Source organism: Bos javanicus, chromosome 26 (assembly GCF_032452875.1).
Source record: "Bos javanicus breed banteng chromosome 26, ARS-OSU_banteng_1.0, whole genome shotgun sequence".
Taxonomy (NCBI): Eukaryota; Metazoa; Chordata; class Mammalia; order Artiodactyla; family Bovidae; genus Bos; species Bos javanicus.
This window is the reverse complement of record NC_083893.1, coordinates 16,932,694-16,950,974: the sequence shown is the minus strand read 5'-3', so window position 1 is coordinate 16,950,974 and position 18,281 is coordinate 16,932,694. Positions and strand designations below refer to the sequence as shown.

General features: G+C 48.2%; 1 protein-coding gene across 9 annotated transcripts in view; it reads left to right on the top strand.

Annotated features, from left to right (window-relative positions):
• The first annotated feature begins 281 nt into the window (after nucleotides 1-281).
• SORBS1 (sorbin and SH3 domain containing 1) overlaps nucleotides 282-18,281 on the top strand; it is a 235,601-nt gene continuing 217,601 nt past the window's right edge. For 3 of the 9 annotated variants that reach the window (XM_061402876.1, XM_061402872.1, XM_061402873.1), the window contains exon 1: nucleotides 282-490. The gene's annotated coding sequence lies outside the window, so the exon portion shown is untranslated. The other 6 variants (XM_061402879.1, XM_061402878.1, XM_061402887.1 and 3 more) reach the window with 6 other exon arrangements.

Here is an 18,281-nt window from a genome sequence, read left to right as displayed (position 1 = left end):
TTTTTTTTTTAATGCCTAAGATTCCTTCCCAGCTCCCCTGGGATGATCCCTCAGAAGAATCAGAGGGCGCGCCGGGCCACCTTCCGGCTCAGCCCGAGGCCACCCAGGACAAAAAAGGGTTACTGGGACCGCGCGCACGTTCTCGGCCGGAGATCCGCGGGCCCGCGCGCCCGGCTCACAATGCAGCGGGGCGGGGCGGGGCGGGGTGGTGGGGGGCGCTTCATCGCCTCCCATTGGCGCACACGCCCCTTCCTGTCACTGCGGAGCCCGGCACCGCCCCCTAGCACCGCCCGCCTCCCAGGCGCCCCCGGAGTGGACGGTTCCAGACGCATGCTAATAAGGGGGCGGCCGCCGCAGCCCATTGGCCGGCCGCGGAGTGTCGGTGAAGTCAGCGCCGAGTCCCAGAAAAACAGAGCGGGGCCAACTGCAGCGTGTAGTGCGAGTGGGGCAGGACGCGCGCCGCCGGCCCGCCAGCCCGGAGACCCGCAAGGTAAGCCCGCGCCAGCCGCCCCTCGGCCGACGCTTGCTAGATCACCAGCACCGGCGCTGGGGGCGTGCGCCAGCCCAGCCCCCGCGGGCGGCGCCTTTGTCTCACGCTCGGAGGAGGTGCGTTTAAAGGGCCAGCTGTTGGAAGGACTTGGGGGACCCCCTCCCCCCAGAGCATCCCCCGTGGTCGCGGGGGAAACCGTGGCCCCCCTCGGTCGAACCCTCCTTCCTGCCTGCTTGGTGGATCCTCAGTTTTTAAGGGAAAGTTTCCCAGTGTGCCGGGGTTTGGGATATTCCAGATTTTTTTTTTTTTTGGTGGGTGGGGGTACGTGCGATCATGGCCTCTGCAAGGAGAACGTCCGCCTGCTTCAGGCTGGCTGCAATATGGGTGGGTGGAGGAGACATCAAAGCCCGAGTGGGTTTACGCTGTAAAGTGAAACTACCGAGGAGAGGCTCCTCTGCAGCAGCCAGAGGAAGAAGGAGGGAGCGAGCGGCAGGATGGAGGCTTCTCAGGTGTGTTCATTCATTAGCATCCCTCTGGAGGAGAGGGCGGCGGGAGCACAGCAAGGACTGTCGGCCTGGCCTAGGACCCGCCAGAATGAGCGGGTACGTGTGTATGTGTGTCCGGGGACGCCGGTGCCTGCTCATCCGGCCATGCTTCTTCATCCTTCATCCCTCAGAGTGACTGGCAGCTTCTTGCTAGCCAGCTCCTCACCGAGATGAACAGAAAGCGACTCCTTTCTCTGGATTCCCCGGGCATCCCCGGCTCTCTTCTGGAGGTTTTCCGAGGTGGCTTCCTTGATAAGCGCTAGCGCCATTCAAGATAGAGGGGAAAACAAGCTTGAAATCATTACGTCCCCCCCCCCCCCCCCACGAGGGAATGTGCTGTTGAATTCTGCATCCCGGTGCATCCGCTTTCTTAAAATGGCTTTGAAATTCACCAGTGCATGCTTTCCTCAGGCAGACAGAATTTATTACGCTATTACATTGCTACATAAAAGCAGAAAGGATCCCACTGAGTGTAGCTCGTTTTATCCAGACCCTGGATTTTCCCAGCATGTTCTGGCTGAGCCTTTGAATTTTTGTTGTAAACTGAGCGCTGGGATGCCCCTCTTGTCACAGGGCCGACCTGCCGAAATTGCCCGAATTGATTTCACCATCAATAGGAGGGAGGTTCAATTAGAGATAGCATGGAGCCTATCTAGCTTGGCAGGCTTTTGACATCACCCCTCCCCCCCACACCCCAGGTGCCCTTTTTCTTTCCTAAGTGAAGGCCAGGGAGGGCTTGTCTATCTCCAAGCCCCTTGGTTGTTGAACTCTAGATTAAATTTTGTGTTTTTGATTGTAAAGGTGGCTTGGTGGTGGTGGAAGAGAAGGGGGTGGAGCAGCCTCAGTGACAGAAAACAAATGCTGAACGTTTGGGGACTCCAGATCTCTAGACCTTAGAGACATAGGTGAGGTTAATGGCTGTCTATGGAGCCAGAAGGTGTGTGTGTGTGTGTGTCTGTGTCTGTTGGCTGTGAGGGAGGGAGGGGTGGCGGAGGAGGATATTGCCAGCAATTTTCTGCCCCACCCTCTTGATGCTGCCTTAAATAGCTCCTTGCCATCAGAGCTCTGATGTTTCAGGCTCTTAGTGGGAGAGGAGGGCTGGGAGGATTGGTCTGTTGGTACCTCTGTCCTGGGCACTGTTAGAGTGGTTGGTTAGGAAAGGGTTAGTTCTTCAGGGGTTGCAGAGAGCTCATTTCTCTGCTGGAGGGCGCTGAGTGGCACTATCTCTGGTGACTATCTCTGGTGCAGGGTATTGGCAGCTGAAAAGAGATGCTTTCTACCCCTAGGGTGAAGAGCTGGGAGGGTATTATCATCGTCTGTTACACACCCACTGTCTGTTACACACCCACCCTCGGTTGGACCTTTCCTCCTGTTACCTCCTGCTTTCTTTTATTCTAGTTGGAGAGTTTCTGTGAACTTTTCTGAAGGTACTTGGAATGTTGGAAGGTGAGGTAGGAGTTTTTGGAAAGCAGATGCTTCTTGGTGTCAGAACAAAGAACTGTATGGGTTTCCGCTTCCCACTTCTCCAAAATAGAGTTCCATATAGATAGCAGAGTCTGGGGTTTTCTCTGCAGAGAATGAATGGGCAAGGTTCAGGGGAGAAAGCTTGTTAGGTAGTATTAGTAATCATCTGGCCATCCAAACTTAGCTCTGGTCTGCTTCCCTGGACTTGGAAATAGATTTGTTGTACAGAGACCTCACTGGTAATTTGGGGTTTAATCTGTCTCTTTGAAAAAGGAAACGGATGGTCTCAAAAAGCTTTAGTGAAAGTCCTCTGGGCCAGAAGCAGGACCTCTGGCTTTGATCTGGTCATGGATCTGCTCTGGGCTTTGGGTTTGTGGCTTCTGCTCTCTGGGCCTCTGCCCTTGTTGGGAAAGTAGAGGGTTTAGGAGTAGATTATATTCCAGGGTTCCCGACACATAACTGTTCTTAGATTCACAAGACAGTTTTCGATGGCATTTCTAGATTCTTTTCTGTTTGCTAAGCTGATGTTAAATTCACAGTATTGCTCGATGCCATGAAAGAAACATTCCAGGACTCAGACTTCTGTTGGATATTCAGATTCATCTGTTCCTTGATTAGTGTGATTGGGGAAGGCTTTGCTGTATCTAAGTAATTTAGAGTTCGAACATCTCAGAGTGAGGTACAGCCCCTCAGTGTGGGGGGCTTGGAACTCTAGCTGGGGTGACAGAATGCTGAGGAAAGGGAATTTCTATAATTCATTTCTGTGTATGTTTAATTCACTGCTTCATTTATGGTTATACAGGTGGGTGTTTGAATATCTGGGACCTGAGAGTTGGACAAGACGTCTGTGGTTGCCAGGTTCATCCCCCTCTCACTGGGGAATTTGAGGAATTGGGTGGCTTGGCTGTTCAAGGTCAAACAGCTAGTAAGATACAGAGCTGGGCAGAAACTCAGGTGGATTGACTCTAGGTTTTGTGTTCTAAATATACCTCCTATGCCCCCTCTTCCTCTGAGAGCAATGATACTAAGACAGGGTAGAGAAGAGCAAGGAGAGATTAGGGGCAGAAAGGAGAGGTTGGGGAAGTAGACCAGGTAGGAAATTGGGGGCTGGTCAGGTAAGGAAGGGGAAAACAGACACCTGACTTGGAGGAAGAAGAGATGGAGCTGGAAGGGGGAGGCTCTATCAGCTGTGAAATAGCAGATTTCTGCAGCCCTTAGAGTGAAGTAAGGGATTGCTTTGGACAGTCATTGGAGAGGATGGATAGAGAGTCCAGGAAGGGCTGAGACTGACTTGGGAGTCAGTCCCCTGGGATCTCTCTGTTGACCCTTAGCTTGCAGTGTTTGGTTTCAGAGCCAACTCAGGCCTTTGAAGCCAGTGGGGCAGGCAGAACTTGAACATGTGGAAAGTCAAATGTGCTGGGAGTGATGCTGGAAAATGCTGAGGTGGGAACCCATTCTGCTGAAGTACCAGTTCTGGGTTGTTTTTTTTTTTTTTGCTTTTTAAATGCAAAACTAAAAAGTTTTCCATGGAATTTCTTTTCAATGCAAACAGCATTTTCTCCTGTCTCTTATTGATGCTTTGTACATTTTCTGAGATGGTGGTTTGTGTAAGAGTGTTTCATGTACTCCCTTTGTAGAGGAGATACTTGGAGGTAAATGATTTGTTTGACTGTGGCATGTCTGAAGGGAGCTTCTGGCCCTTGACCTGAGCTAAGCCTCAGAATGTTTAAATGAGCAATTAAAGAGCTGTGAACAGTGGTTAGCCAGATTAGTAACCATTCGAAGGCAAGGATAAAAGGTGATAATACTTTGAAGTCTGTAGCCCAAGCCTACCCTGGCATATGCAGTGTCATTTATTTTGGCCTAGGAAGTGCCTGGAGAATCCCAGGGACGGCGGAGCCTAGTGGGCTGCCGTCTCTGGGGTGCACAGGGTCGGACACGACTGAAGCGACTTAGCAGCAGCAGCAGCAGCAGCAGCAGGAAGTGTCTCTGTGAATCCTTTAGCTGTTCCTTCTTTTTGTGTGTGGTTACTCATGTCTGTCTGTCCCTGTGTCTTGCTGTCTTCCCGTCCTTTTCCTCCCATACCCCCCTCTATCCATTTCTTTTTCTCTCCTTCTATTGTATCTTTTTCTTTGATCTCCTCTCCCATCTTTTATTTTCTGTCAATGACATAACTAATTGTAATATATTTAAGGTGTTATTAAAATCTCATCCTCTCTGTTTGAAATCAGTTGAGTTCACTTTTTTTGAATGTGTGTATGTGTTTTACACATGAAAAAACAAACTAAACCCAATTAAATTGCTTTTTACTTCTGTGTGGTCTTCCATTGAGAGAGAGAGAGAGAGAGAGATATATATATATATATATTTTTTTTTTCCCCTCTCTGATCCTCTTCTGTGGTCAGTAGTGAGTCTTTACAGAAAAAAAAAATTTCCCAGTTCACTGTCACATGGATATTATTGTTTTTATCACAAAAACAGCCACAACAATAGAAAAAGTTTCCACCCTTGTTTGTGGACACAGGGGACACCCTCTCCCAAGAGATGTGCCCTATTACTTGACTTCCTTCCATGGAAAGAGTGTCTGCAATGTATTCTCTAATGGAGGCCTGGGCTATAGGGGATCGGAGGTGCTGATGGTCGAGCTGGGTTTTTATCAGTGATCCTGGTAATCTTTAGAGAGGGGATGGGAGAAAGATGGACAGGCTTATGACCAAGAGAAGATATGTAGGAAACACTCAGTGTGATAGTTTTTTTTGTTTGTTTGTTTCCCCAGGCAGAGCTAAGTTACCCAGCAATAGCAGGCCCTAGACCACTTTGGAAAAGAATGACATGCTTCTCAACTTTCCCATTCATGCTGGGACCCAACTCAGGGAGGGTAGGCAGCCCTTGAGAGGTTGCTGGTGTGAAGTCCCGGGTGCTTTGATGGATACATGTGATGGCACTTTAACCTTTCTTCTGACTCTTGTAATAATTGTAGAGATGGTTGAATCTTGATGCTCAGCGGTCAGCAAATAGCTTAGTGTCTACAGTGGGCCTCTCAAACAAGAAGTCACCAATTTTTATGTTAAAAATTCACGTGAGTTTTGTCTTCTATAATACATCTGTGCTGGTTTTTAGAGTAAAAGCATTTAAAACACTTCACTGTTGGGTGCAATTGATGTTCCAGAAAAACGTTGTGTTTGGGGTCTTCTCTTGTCCATACCAGCCCTAAATATGCATAGCAAGTCCCAGACCAGTCAGAGAAGCCAGCAGTGGGGCAGGTGTCACACCTGTGGTGCTGGGAACTGTCCACCCAGCTTTTCCTGCTGCCTCTGCGAGACCCACTGATGTGCCATCATTCAGAACTGCTTCATGTTCCCCCTGGTCTTTGATCCTTCTCCAGAAGGCCTGTTTCTCCTTTGCCTGGTGAACGCCCGCTCCTTTCAGATGTCCTCACATCTCAAAGAGGTGCTTTCTTCCCGTGTTTGCCTATCAGCAGTAGCCGGGGCCCTGTTTTCTCTACCGGATTATGAGCTCTGACAAGAGAGAATTTGTGTTTCAGCTCTTTTAAAATTAAAATTTAATTTGTATCAAAGTCATATATATGACTTTAAAATTCAAATAACACTGCAAGGCTCAGGAAGAAGGCTGTGTCACCCATCCTGATGACCCACTCCCCAGGGCTGGTCATGGAACATGGTTTTCTGTTGCTGCAGGAACAAATTACCACCAACGTAGTGGCTTTAAAGCAACACAAATTTAAATTACAGCTCTCTGGCTTAGAAATCCGAAAAGGGTCTCACTGGGTGAAAGTCAAGATGGTGCCAGGGCTGCATTCTCTTCCTTGCATCTTCCACTTTCTGGAAGCCGCCTGCATTCCTTGGCTCATGGCCACCTTTCAACATCTTCAAAGCCAGCAATGGCCAGTTGAGTACTTCCGTCCATCACTGACCTTCTAACATAGTCACACCTTCCTGACTGCCTTCCCCTTCCCTTTTCCACTTTTGAGGACCCTGTGGTTACTTTGGGCTCACCTGGATAATCCAGGATAATCTCCCTGTTTGAAGTTCATTTGATTAGCAGCCTTTCTTCCACTTGCAACGTTAATTCCCTTTTGCCATGTAATGATACCATGTTTGTGGGTTGGGGGATTAGGATATCGGCGTCTTCATCTTGGAGGGGCCGTTACTCTGCCTTCCGTAGTCACTTCCAGGCCTTTTGGCTGTTTATGCTGATAGTACTGTTGTCCTGCTGTGGATTAGAGGAGCCCTCATTCCCCTCTTCTCTCTTCTCCCCACATGCTTGGTTTCCTTCATGTCCTCCCAGTGTGGTCTGTCACAGTTTTTTGTTACACTGATAGTCAATACTTATATTATTTTGACTGTGTAGATAGAGTTCCTGGCTGAGCCTTACAGTTGTACTGTAATGAAATTTCTTGTACATTTTTTTGAGTTAATAATTGCTTTTTTCCTATTGATTTAGTTTCCTTTGTGGTTATCCCAGAGTTTCTGAGAGGCTTTTGAAAACCTCTCTGTCTTATACACGTGTTCCTTTTTCTTTTACTGCAATTTTTTTTCCCTTGGAGGTCTCACTCCCAGAGGCCTCAGTTCCTCCCCTTTATTCCGAGCTGACTGACTTCTAGGCTTAGGGCATGGCTCGTCCTGGGGATTCCCTCACTTTACTCTGGTTGGAGCCTCCATTTTCTGTTGATTTATTCCTCAGGAGTTTCTGAGAGAGGGTCTATACAAGTCAGTCACCTCAAACTTGCTTGTCTGAACTGTTCTTACTCTGCATTCACATTTGATTGGTGTTTTGATTTGTTTAGAATTTTAGGTTGAAAGCCATTTTCCCTTAGAATTTTGAAGGCGTGGCTCCACTGTCTCCTAGGTTCCAATATTAATGTCAAAATTTGAATGCTATTTTGATTCTTGATCATTTATGGATAACCTTTTTTTGTTGTTGTTGTTGTTGTTGAAAGTTTTAGGATCCTTTCCCTTTCCCTATATTTGGATTGTTCTTGCTTTGAAAAGTATTATGCTGGGTCCTTGTTGTGTTCTTTTGATCTGAAGACTCACACTGTTCATTTTGGGGACATTTTCTTATATTTTTCTCTGTTAATTTCCTTTTGTCCTTTTTCGTGTTTTGTCTTTGGAACTCCCATTACTTAGATGTTGGACATCCTGGGTCAAGTTTGTAACTTTAAAATCTTTTATTGTTTTCCATTTTACTTTGAAGATTCATTTTTCTTTTTTTTTTTTTTCTAAATAGCATCTTGTTCTTGCTTCATGGGTGCAGTGAATTCACTTATATATGTTGTATTTTGTTTGCTTTTGCTATTTTTCTGCTTCTCCTGTGCTGTCTTTGTTTCTGTCAAGTCCCTTTTTCCGCTTCTTTTGGTTATTGTATTTCCCATTGGAACCATCTTTCCATGCATGCTGATCACTGATGGTTTATATTTTAAGAGTGGACACCAAGATGCTGATTGGGGATCTGTGGGACAAGGAAGGGGGCTTGTGAACCTCATTGGAGGGTCATTCAGTAGAGAGCCTCTCCTTTTTTCACTGGAGACACCTAGATATTGGTGTCTGTAGATCTTTTCTCGGGGAATGTTGGGTGTTCCTGGAGAGGAGTGTGCCTGGGGGGTGTAACAGGCTGTGTGTTGTTCCTTCCAGGAGCCTTGATGGGGAAGGAGGCAGGGTTACCCTGGTTGGTATGCAGACGTTCACTCTGTCTGTCTGTTTTCCGAAAGTTGCTCCGTGCTTTCCCTACCTCCCTCAGCTGTATCTCTCCCTCAGCTGTGTCTGAATCTGAATCAGAATGTCTGGTGTAATTTGCCTGAACTGTGATCCTCCACATCCTGCTGGCCCAGGGAGGGAGGTCGCCAGACTGAGCAGATTGAAGGAGGGACCCTGGAGTCTGATTGCTCCCTGCGCCAACTTTCAGCAGGCTCCCCTCTTCCTAGTCCCCTCCCCTTCTCCCCTCACAATCCCTGGTGCCCCCCTCCCTTCCCGAGCCTTCTCCTGTTTTTGTGGCCTAGGCACCATTTGTTCAGTGGTTTTCTACCCTGCTTGTACTCAGCAGAGCAGATGAAGCAGAAACCTGTATCAGTGACTGCCTGGCAATTGGCTCTCTGTCTTTGAGAATTCTGTTAACATATCTCATCAGCCATTGTCTCCTTTCCATTAAAAAGCAGATTCCTCTGCTGTCCTTTTCGTGGGGTTCTGGGAGAGAGCAGAGATAAATGTGGGTGTTCTGATCTGACTAGGAGTTTGTTTCATCTCTTTATCCAAGCCTCTAAACAGGCACCTGAAACATAGTATATTCCCAAGAAATGTTTGTTAGATGATTGGATGCATGTTTCTAAGATGGCATGCACACAGTAACTCCTCATATTTCAAGAGAGTGCCCAACATACCATCTTACAAAAATGTATCCATTGTTTATCCTGAGATGGATGTGATAACAAGCAGCAGGCAGATCCTGGCTCCCTCCCCATGAGGGGTCAGATAAGAAGCACTGTGAGATGGATTATAGACTGTTCGGCGGGTAAGTGATGAGGCCCACCTGTCATGTCCAGCCCTGTCACTAACTACCTGGGTCACCTTGAGCAGTCACTTAACCTGTCTGGATTGTGGTTTCCTCAGCTTTCAATTGAGCTGTTGGTCAGAATTTGATTGAGTTCACTGCCCCGAGTGCCTGCTGTGTGTGAGCCACGGTGCAGGGTCCCTCCGGGTATCTCTTTAGTTCAGTATTTTGTACTTGTGTCTGTTACAGCGTGTGTCACACTGAATTGATCTTGTTTGGTTTATATGTCTTTCTCCTGATCTAGTTCAGTGACTTGGATGGGGTAAGTAGTCTGCAGATTTCACCTCTTACTCTTTCTAGATGTGGGCTCTTGGTGCGGGCTGCATGGAGTTGTATTAGTATCTCCTGTGTCTGCTACAGTCAGCTCATAGGAGATGTGTGCAGACTTAGATTTTTCCACTTAGAAAGAGTACATCAAGGAGATATGAAAATGTGAGTTGCTCTGCCAGGATCCCCAAACCTTGTTTGCAGAATGAGGCCTCACTGGTTGGGAGTTTAGCTGTATACGCCCTGGCTGTCTCATGGAGAGGGGGGATGTGAATGCATTAAGTCAGTGGAGACAGCAGTCCTGGGCCATAGCTCTGACAGTAGGGGATTGTTCCCCCAAACAGATCTCAGTCATGTAGTTGTTTAACCAGCCTCACAGTGAACTAAGATTTGTATTTGTACTAATTAAGAAAATGAATTAGAGGTATTATACTGTATTTATAGTGTTTAAAAATGTTTAAGTGCTGTCTTATAACTTTGGTTTTCCCAGACCTGTGAGCTGAAGTGCCAGGATGAGTAAGTGGAAATTTCAGGGAGGTAGATTTATTTCTGTTGAACCTTTAGAAGACTTGCCTCTATAGTTTTTCATCTTGAGAGCCTCTCCCTCCTGATCTGCTTTGGGAGGCCTGAGCTCCTGGTCAAGCTGAGGCTAGATGTCCAGTGAGCAGAGAACCTGAACAATCGATCCTTGTGTGGCAATGAAGTTGTGGCACCTGAAAAGCCCTTTGCTTTTGATTTGTTCAACAAATAGTTGCTGAGCTCCAACCACAGGCTGTGCTAGGGTCTGTGCTGGTCTCTGTGACTATAGCAGTGACCAAAAGAAATGGCACCCGGTATCCTAGAATTTAGAGACCAGAGTTGAACTTTCCAATCTGGTAGCCACTAGCCACATATGACTCTCTAAGTTGAAATTAACTAAAAGCTAGTCACTTATTCGTGTTCAACTCTTTGTGACCCCATGGACTATATATCCCGTCAGGCTTCTCTATCCATGAAACTCTCCAGGCAAGAATACTGGAGTGGGTTACTAAAATGAAGTACAATGTACAATTCGGGTTCTTGGTCACACTAGCGGCGTCTCAAGTCTTCCATAGCCACGTGAGACTAGTGGCTGCCCTGTGCACAGCAGACCAGGTGTCTGTGATCAGCCTTGCTTCACACGCCTCTGAGGCACAGAAAGGCCATTAGTTTAAGGTCTTGCAGCTGGATGGGCCTGAGCTGGAGCGTGGCTTGCCTCTTCTGGAAGTGAGATCAGGGAGCAGAGTGATGAAGGGGTGACCTCTGTGCTCAGGCTGCCTGGGTCCCCATCCTCGCTCTATAAGTTATGTGTCTGTACCTCAGTTGCCTCACTTGTAAAATGGAGAAAAATAATAGTGCGCACTTCACAGGATTGCACAAGTCTTTAGAGCTGTGCCTGACGCATAGTCATCACTCTAATGCTGGTGGCTGTATTGAGAATGAGAATGGGTCAGAAGTTACTGGTAGTGTCAAGGGGGTGTTTTCAACCATGGAGTTGAAAAAGAACATTGGCCAGTGAAGCTGTATTTGTAGAGCTGACCAACCATCTGGAGAGGGACATAGAACTGAGTATTTCTAAGCCTCTTCAGTCATGTGAGCTGATGTGAAAATGCCAGCATGTTCACGAAGCCCCAGTACTGGTCACTGGTACTCAGAGCAAGAATCCTTTTGATGTCCCCTTCCTTCTGGTCTGCTTCTACCCATAACCCTTTCTCCTGTCCCCAAACATTCCTCCCCCCTCTGCCGACATCTCCCTCTTGGAAGGATGAGGTCACAGATGTTGACCATTACCCATGGAGCAAAGGGATATGCCAAAGGAGTGCAGAAGAGAAAAGGAACAGAGCCAGGTAATTTAGCGGTTGGGATCCTGGTCTTTTCTTGGAAGTTTCTATCCCTTGGTGATTTGCATTCCCACTATAGCTCAGCCTTGCAGGGAGGTCCATCTGATGTCCATCCAGCCCACTTTGCTGGATGAAGAGAGAGCTCTGCTGTTAGCCCCAGGGTTGGGAGGGTGCCCATTTGTGAGGTGAGTCCCTGCTTACATGTGGAACTTTTGTTTAAGAAGTACTTTAATAACCACAGTCTCATTGCACTCATTAAACAAATACTAGTGAACAGTGTAGACATAGACCCCACCCTCCTCAAGTTTATTTCCTCATTAACACTCAGAGGGTTGGGCTCTTGTCTTCCCCAGCAGGCATTCCAGTTTGTTTTGGGTTGTGAGTAGGAAGGTTTTGGGTGACAAGTGTGTGGGGCGTCGGGGGAGTGAGGATGCTCTAGACATGCATATAACCCACGTGGCAGGTAGTAGAGAGAGGCCAGTGATGGACCTGAAGTCAGGCGTGTAGTCATGACCGACCCAGGAATGACTGTGAGGAGTCTGTTCCTGGCAACCTGGGTTCTCAACATGGCATAAAGATACTGCCTGAGTTCCAACACCAGTGAGCAGGAGTACTGACTACTGTACCTTAACCTGTACATGGCTCTGCCCATGTCAGTCCCAGGTGGGCCCTGACTTTTCATCATCAGAGGGATCTTCTAGCTCATGGCAGCTGTAACTGCCATAAGGAACAGGCACTCAGTTGATCCCAGATGAGGAAACTCATTCCTCATTTCTAGTATGCCTTAAACATCGATTATTATTTTTGAATATTTATTTGGCTGCGCTGGGTCTTAGGTGTGGCATGAGGGATCTTTTTTTAGTTATGGCATGTGGGATCTAGTTCCCTGACCAGGGATCGAACCCAGGTCCCATGCATTGGGAACGTGGAGTCTTAGCCACTAGGACCACCAGGGAACTCCCTACATGAATTGATTATTCCCATCTGCCTGCGGGCCACCTTTGAGCTTGGTTTCTCAATATGAAGGGTCACTAGGACATAATGTGTGAAATCCTGTTTCTCTCGTTGCCTAGAATCTGTGTCTATATTGTGGCTGTGCACGTGAACAGTTTCGGACGTTGTAAATAAATACAGTTCATTTGCCGATTGTTCTTCTCTACTCAGAGTTTGTCTTTAGTCAGGGCAGATCCAGCGTTGGGTGACTTTCTCACCAGGACAGAATGATGGCCAGGGGTTGTAGTTGCTGATAACAAATTAACAGGAGAGAAAATGGAAACAGTTTCATGGTGCATTGCTGTTGGGGGTCTTTGCAAGGCTGCTGTAGCATACACACTGCTGATTCGTCTGTGCTTGGGTCTCTCTTTGTAGACAGTGCACACAGGAGGCTGGATCTGGAAGCCAGGGATGAGGTAAGAAAGACTGGAACTGGATCTGGGAGATTTGAGTTGCTGCCCCAGTGCCCGGGCAATAGGCTGGGGAGCAAGCCAGACATCTGGATGGTGAAGCCAAGGCAAAAGTAGGAACTGGGCTACGTTAAGCAGGACAGAATGAATCAGGCCCTGGAGAAAGCACAGTCCCAATCGGGACAGAAAATAGAGTAGCTGGAGAAAGCTGGGACTCGGGAGAGTCCAGGGCCTAGGCAGGCTTTGGTGGTAGTTGCTGAAAACCTGGTTGCCAGGCCCATGAGCCTAGGCCAACTTGGTCTCAGGCCTTTGAGGACTATTTTGCATTTGCTTTGTGGGGCTTTTATGTTGGACATGGTACGTTAATGAGCCAGTCCTGGCAGGTGTGAGGGGGTGAGGCCTCCCAGGAACTGGGAAATATTAGTCATGCCTGAGCACTGATAGAAGATACGGCTTCTCTTGGGGACAGCTGCTGCGAGAGGAGGCCCCGCAGCCGCTAGCCTGCATTACAATCCACGGTCTTGGTTTTATCTTTAATTATTAAAGTCATGGGCTATTTAAACACACCTGAAGCATCATTGTAAATAATTTTCCCTTCTTGGGATCAGAAGAGCTCCAGTAGGGAAGAGGTTTGGTGGCTGTGCTTCTTTCTGGATTGTCCAGGTTGCTTCTGCAAGGAACATACACCTAGGCAGCCAGGATACCCAGAGGATGCCCTTGACTGTGGGTACACACCTCCGAGGGCTGTCTTACACATTGGTATTTATTTTGTGTGAATCCTTAGTTCAAGGAGTATAGGGTTTTCTTTTGCATTGTGGGCAAGGAAGAAGCCGTGCTGTTAGAAGATGTAAAATATTTAACACTCTCTTTAAAAAATTAAACTGCCCAGGAGCCTTTGATTGGTGGTGTCCATGGCAACATGTATGGTTTTCAGGAGTGTCTTCCTGTGGCTTTGGGGCTCCTCAGAAGCAGGGGGCGGTTGCCACTGGCAGGACTGGCTGGGAGGCAGAGAGCCCACCTGCTCTGTTTGGCTCAGAGGCTGGGCACGTAGCAGGGCTGAGTGACCCTTTCAGAGGCACGAAGCTGGGGGCAATCTGTTTTGATAGTAGAGAGGAGTGAGAGGGAGGAACTCGCCATCCTTTAGGGGCTTGTTCATTCATTTTGTTTTATTGGCCTCTGTTGGCCCCTGGTGCTTACACGTCTCTGTCCAGCCTCAGGACTTTTGCCCATGTGGTTTCCTTACCCTGGAGTGTTCTCTTCTCCCTCACCCAGCTAGCTTTGCTCATCTTTCAGGTTTCAGCTGAAGGCAGCATATTCCTGGGGGGAAGCCTTCTCGGACCCTCTGGAGCATGTTCACCCCCCCATTTGAGACTGTCCTGATTCAGTGGTTTTAGACAGAGCATTCTGCATAGCATCTGCGTCAGCCACTTTGTCACACTTGTTTGGCTGATCCTGTTTGTCTGCCCACCCAGCAGTTTGTAGGACCCAGATGCCAGCAGCCGGGCATTCTATCCCTGGTGCCTACCTAGCATGTGCCGGGCCCACAGGAGGTGCTCCCTGTCTGTGGGGCAAATGAATTCCTTTATTAAGTTTTTAGTTCTGTCCCAGATTCTGAGAATACAAAGGGAATCAAACACTCCTGCTGTCCTCGCAGAATTCCTGGCCTAGAACAGTGGGTGAGCTCTCAGGATCGGTATTGAAGGACCCAGAGAAAACATTATCAGTTGAAGTTCTGTTTATTCTTTAACTCAAACAGAAGAGCAAGACGTAGCTTTCCTATTTATAGTAGTCCAGATTTTATCGTTAACTTATAAGTAAATATGCTCAAAGCTATTTACTAATAGGAAGGTATGATCAAACGGATTTTGACCACTGGTCTAAAAGGAGAGGTTGGCACATAGAAGAGTTTTTATGCCAACATGTGATGAGCAACAAGTTAGGGCAAGTACAGTGGGCAAAGGGGAGCTGGGCCCAGCCTAAGGAAGGGCACTCCTGGTGAAGATAGGGGTGGTGTAAGAGGGGCAAAGACTTTTTAATAAGGCTGGAGTAAAGACAGGAGGTGGGCCTACTGGATGGCCCTCCTGGTGTTGATGGGGGCTGAGAACTGGGAATACTGAAATGGGTGAGATGCAGCCCCTGTCTGCAGGATGGACACAGTCTGGGTGGGGTCTTCTACTAGAACTGTACAAAACATGCCTTAGGAGACAAACAGTGGGTACCTGGAGTTCAGAAGAGAGTGGGTATTTTGTTTAGGAGAGATCAGGTCTGGTTATACTTTGAAAAATCTCCTATGAAGGTCACACCACTCCCTCTTTTCATTGCAGAAGGGGAAGGGGAGAGAGCTGGGGACTGACTTCCAGCCTCTTTCAAAAACCCCCTCAGGGTTAGGCTTCTCCATGATATTCTTCTTCATCTACTCTGACTTGCTTAATGTGATTTAGATACCCACTCATGGGCTATATTTTCTGGCTTATAAAATTGTATATGAATAATTGTACACATTGTATACACCATGGCACATGGTATATATAAGTATGAATATTTGGTGCATTCACTTACCTGTGTAATTCTATGCACTCCGTTCTTTTTTAAGTCCCAGGGCTTGAAGTAATTATGTAATTAGAATCCACATAGTATGGCTAGATAAGGTGTAATTAAAGAGGAAAGCCTAATTTTGGAAGAATGATAAGAGGTCATTTGACTCATTCTGGGCCCCAATCCAATCTGGGAAGAACAGTGAGAGGTCACTTAGATGAACAGAGCTTGAGGCCACGCAGGAGTCCGGACTGGCCTGCTGGACAGAATGCTTCAGTTTCCTGTGAAAGCCATTCAGTGAGCATCCTCCTGGTGTGGGTATCATAGGAGGTCTGGCCATGAATAAGGAAGAGAAGGTCTGGAGCTTAGGGAGGACTCCGGGAGGACATGGGCTCGAGGACAACTAGGATGTCCCAAAGTGGAGATAGGAGGACTCCTGGGGGTGACGGGATGGTGGGTTGGGGGGGAGTCACAGAGTAGGTAGCATCTAAGATGTCCTTGCTCTTGAAACTCTCCTTACCTTTAAAGGTAAAAGAACTTTCTGGCACCTTAGAGGCACTCAGGTAATGATTGTGGAATGAATGCCAGGCTGAGGTTGGAGGTGGAAGGAATGTAGCCAGGTTGTGGGGTGATGCATTTGTGGTTTGGTGAGGAGGTAAGCTCAGACAGCTCAGCAGTGCGGTGACCCTGGGGGCCAGGAGAATGCCAGAGAATGCCAGGCCGAGGTCTCAGGTCTGGAGGGGGAGCCTTGAAGGGCAACAGGATGGGGAGCCAGGGCGGGAAGGGAAGACTTTCCAAGGAGGGGAGTCACCTGTGACTCCTTGGCCTCCCAGGCCAGAGTCTGGGGAGGGAGCCAAGAGGATCCAAGAGAGAGGGGAGGGGCCTCGGAGGGGAGCAGGGCCAGGCCGGGTGGGCCAAGGAGCTGGAGGAACTGGTGCGTGGGGTCCAAGGCTTGTAGGGCAGGAAAGGTTTGATCTGGTGGGACTGAGGAGCTGTGGCAGGTTTTTAAACAAGAGAGTGGCATGAAAAAGGCATGTTGTCCTTGTCCTGATGTGATAGGGACCAGGCGGTGGCCGTTTATCAGGGTTCCTGGTCTTCGTGATGAGAAGGAGGTGCGACACGAGGCAGGGGGAGAGGTGGAGGTGACCGTGAGCTTCCCAGCCTGGGAGGATGGTGACGCTTGAGACAGGAGAGGGCCAGGCTGATGGGCAAGAGGCTGTGAGCAGAGGCTTGGTGTGTCTAGAGTCCTGAGTCTCCGGTCCTAACCCAGCCCTGCCTTTGAACTAGCTGAGAGATCTTGGGCCAATTCCCTGATCTCCTGGGCTCTTTATGGCAAGGGGAAGGATCTGGGCTGGAGATCTGTGAATTTGTGAGGCTGCCCTATGGGGGTGAGCAAAGAAACATCTTCCTGGAGTGGGCAGTGGGTGTAGGGGAGAGGCTCTGGGTGATCAGGTTGGATGAAGAATTTGGGGGAGAAGAATATTCAGACTCACCCTGCCCTCTCAGGGTGCTTATGAGACCCTGACATAAGGGGCGTATAAAATCTCAGCCAGGACAGTGTTGAGGTCTCTGCTCCATTCTGAGTGGAGCAGGGGAGGGGTTAATCTTCCTGGATTCACAGAAAGGAAATTCTCAGGGCAGGGAACTGGCTTTTAGTGAACTCCTACCCCCTCCTCTCCACCTGCCCCTCCCACCCCACTCCCCAAGTCAGCTTTTGGGAAACTGTGGCCTTGGACCTTTAGAAAGAAGAGTTTGTGTGGAGAAGGTTTCCTGACAGAGGAGGGCTTGGATAGAGCCTGGGGAAAGGGCAGATGGAAGGACTTCCCAGAGAAGGAGAGTGACCCAGAGTTACAGTACAGGATTTCAGATGGAGAGCCCAGAACGGAAAGCAGACGTATTTTGAATACCTAGTGTGTGTGTTAGCTCTGTGCCAGGTGCTTTCATGATCGTTGTCTCGTAATCTTTACCTCATTTCTGCCTCTATTATCCCATTTTACAGATAAGGCAGCAGGATAAGACAGATGAACTAATTTGCCCAAGGTCTCAGAATGGCAGGATTTCATTTCTCAGGGGAACCTAGGGAAAAGGGGGAAAGATGTGTCTTTGTAACACTTATTCCTTCTTAAGCACTTACTGAAAATGTGGGTCCAGCCGCCCTCTGTGCTGCGGCATTCCAGTATAGCACAGAATCTTGGTGATCTCCAGGGTCTAAATCTCTTACTTTATGGATTAGGAAACTGAGGCCCAGGAGAAGGGCTATGCCAGGGTCAGGAGCAGAATAGGGATGAAAACTAGGAGAGTCTGGAGACTTCGAGACTGTTATGGCTCTTTTAAGGCCTCCCTGTGGAAAAGTTTGTTTTTAGACAACAATGGAACCCTTTGTCTGGAGAGTTGGTCTGGGCAGGGTTGGAGCTGAAAGATTCTGTGTGTGTGTGTGTGTGTGTGTGTGTGTGTGTGTGTGTTCTTTCCTTCACTTTAACCTCAGATGCCTTTGAACCAGCAGGAAGGATTCCTTAAGACCAAAGGTTAAGACCAAAGGCATTTAACAGGTGGAAAGGGCATAGGAAGTGTAGGGGGGGGGGGTGGGGGGAGAAGATCAGAAACCACAGAAATAGAAGATTAAACTCTAGGCTTGGCTAAAAGGAATTTTCCAGGCCTGTAAAAACTCACTAATGTTTATCAGATCCCCACTGTGCCTGGCAGTCTTTATGTGTCATTTTTATGTAACTTCCATGGCCGAGGTGCTGTTGATTGCTCCCATTTTATAGATGAAGGAACTGAGGCTCCAAGAGGCTGTGATGTGCCTCATGTCACAGAGATAGTAAGACGTAGAGCCAGGACTCCAGCCCAGATCCACCTGATCAAAAGCTCTGCCTGTAACCCCTAAGGTGTTTTATAGTACTGGGAGCGTCAGGAGTCTGAATATTTGGGGATATACAGAATAGCACATTTAGGGAGCGAGCCCTTCAGCCATGGTTCTGTGGAGGCAGTTTTACTCCTATGGGACATTTGGTGATGTCTGGAGAGATTTCGCTTGTCATGTAGGGGGTGCTCCTGGCTTTTGGTGGGTAGAGGCCGGCATGCTCCTCATGTATCCTGGAGTGCAGGACGGCCCCACCACCAAGTTACCCCACACCAGATGTCAGTGCTC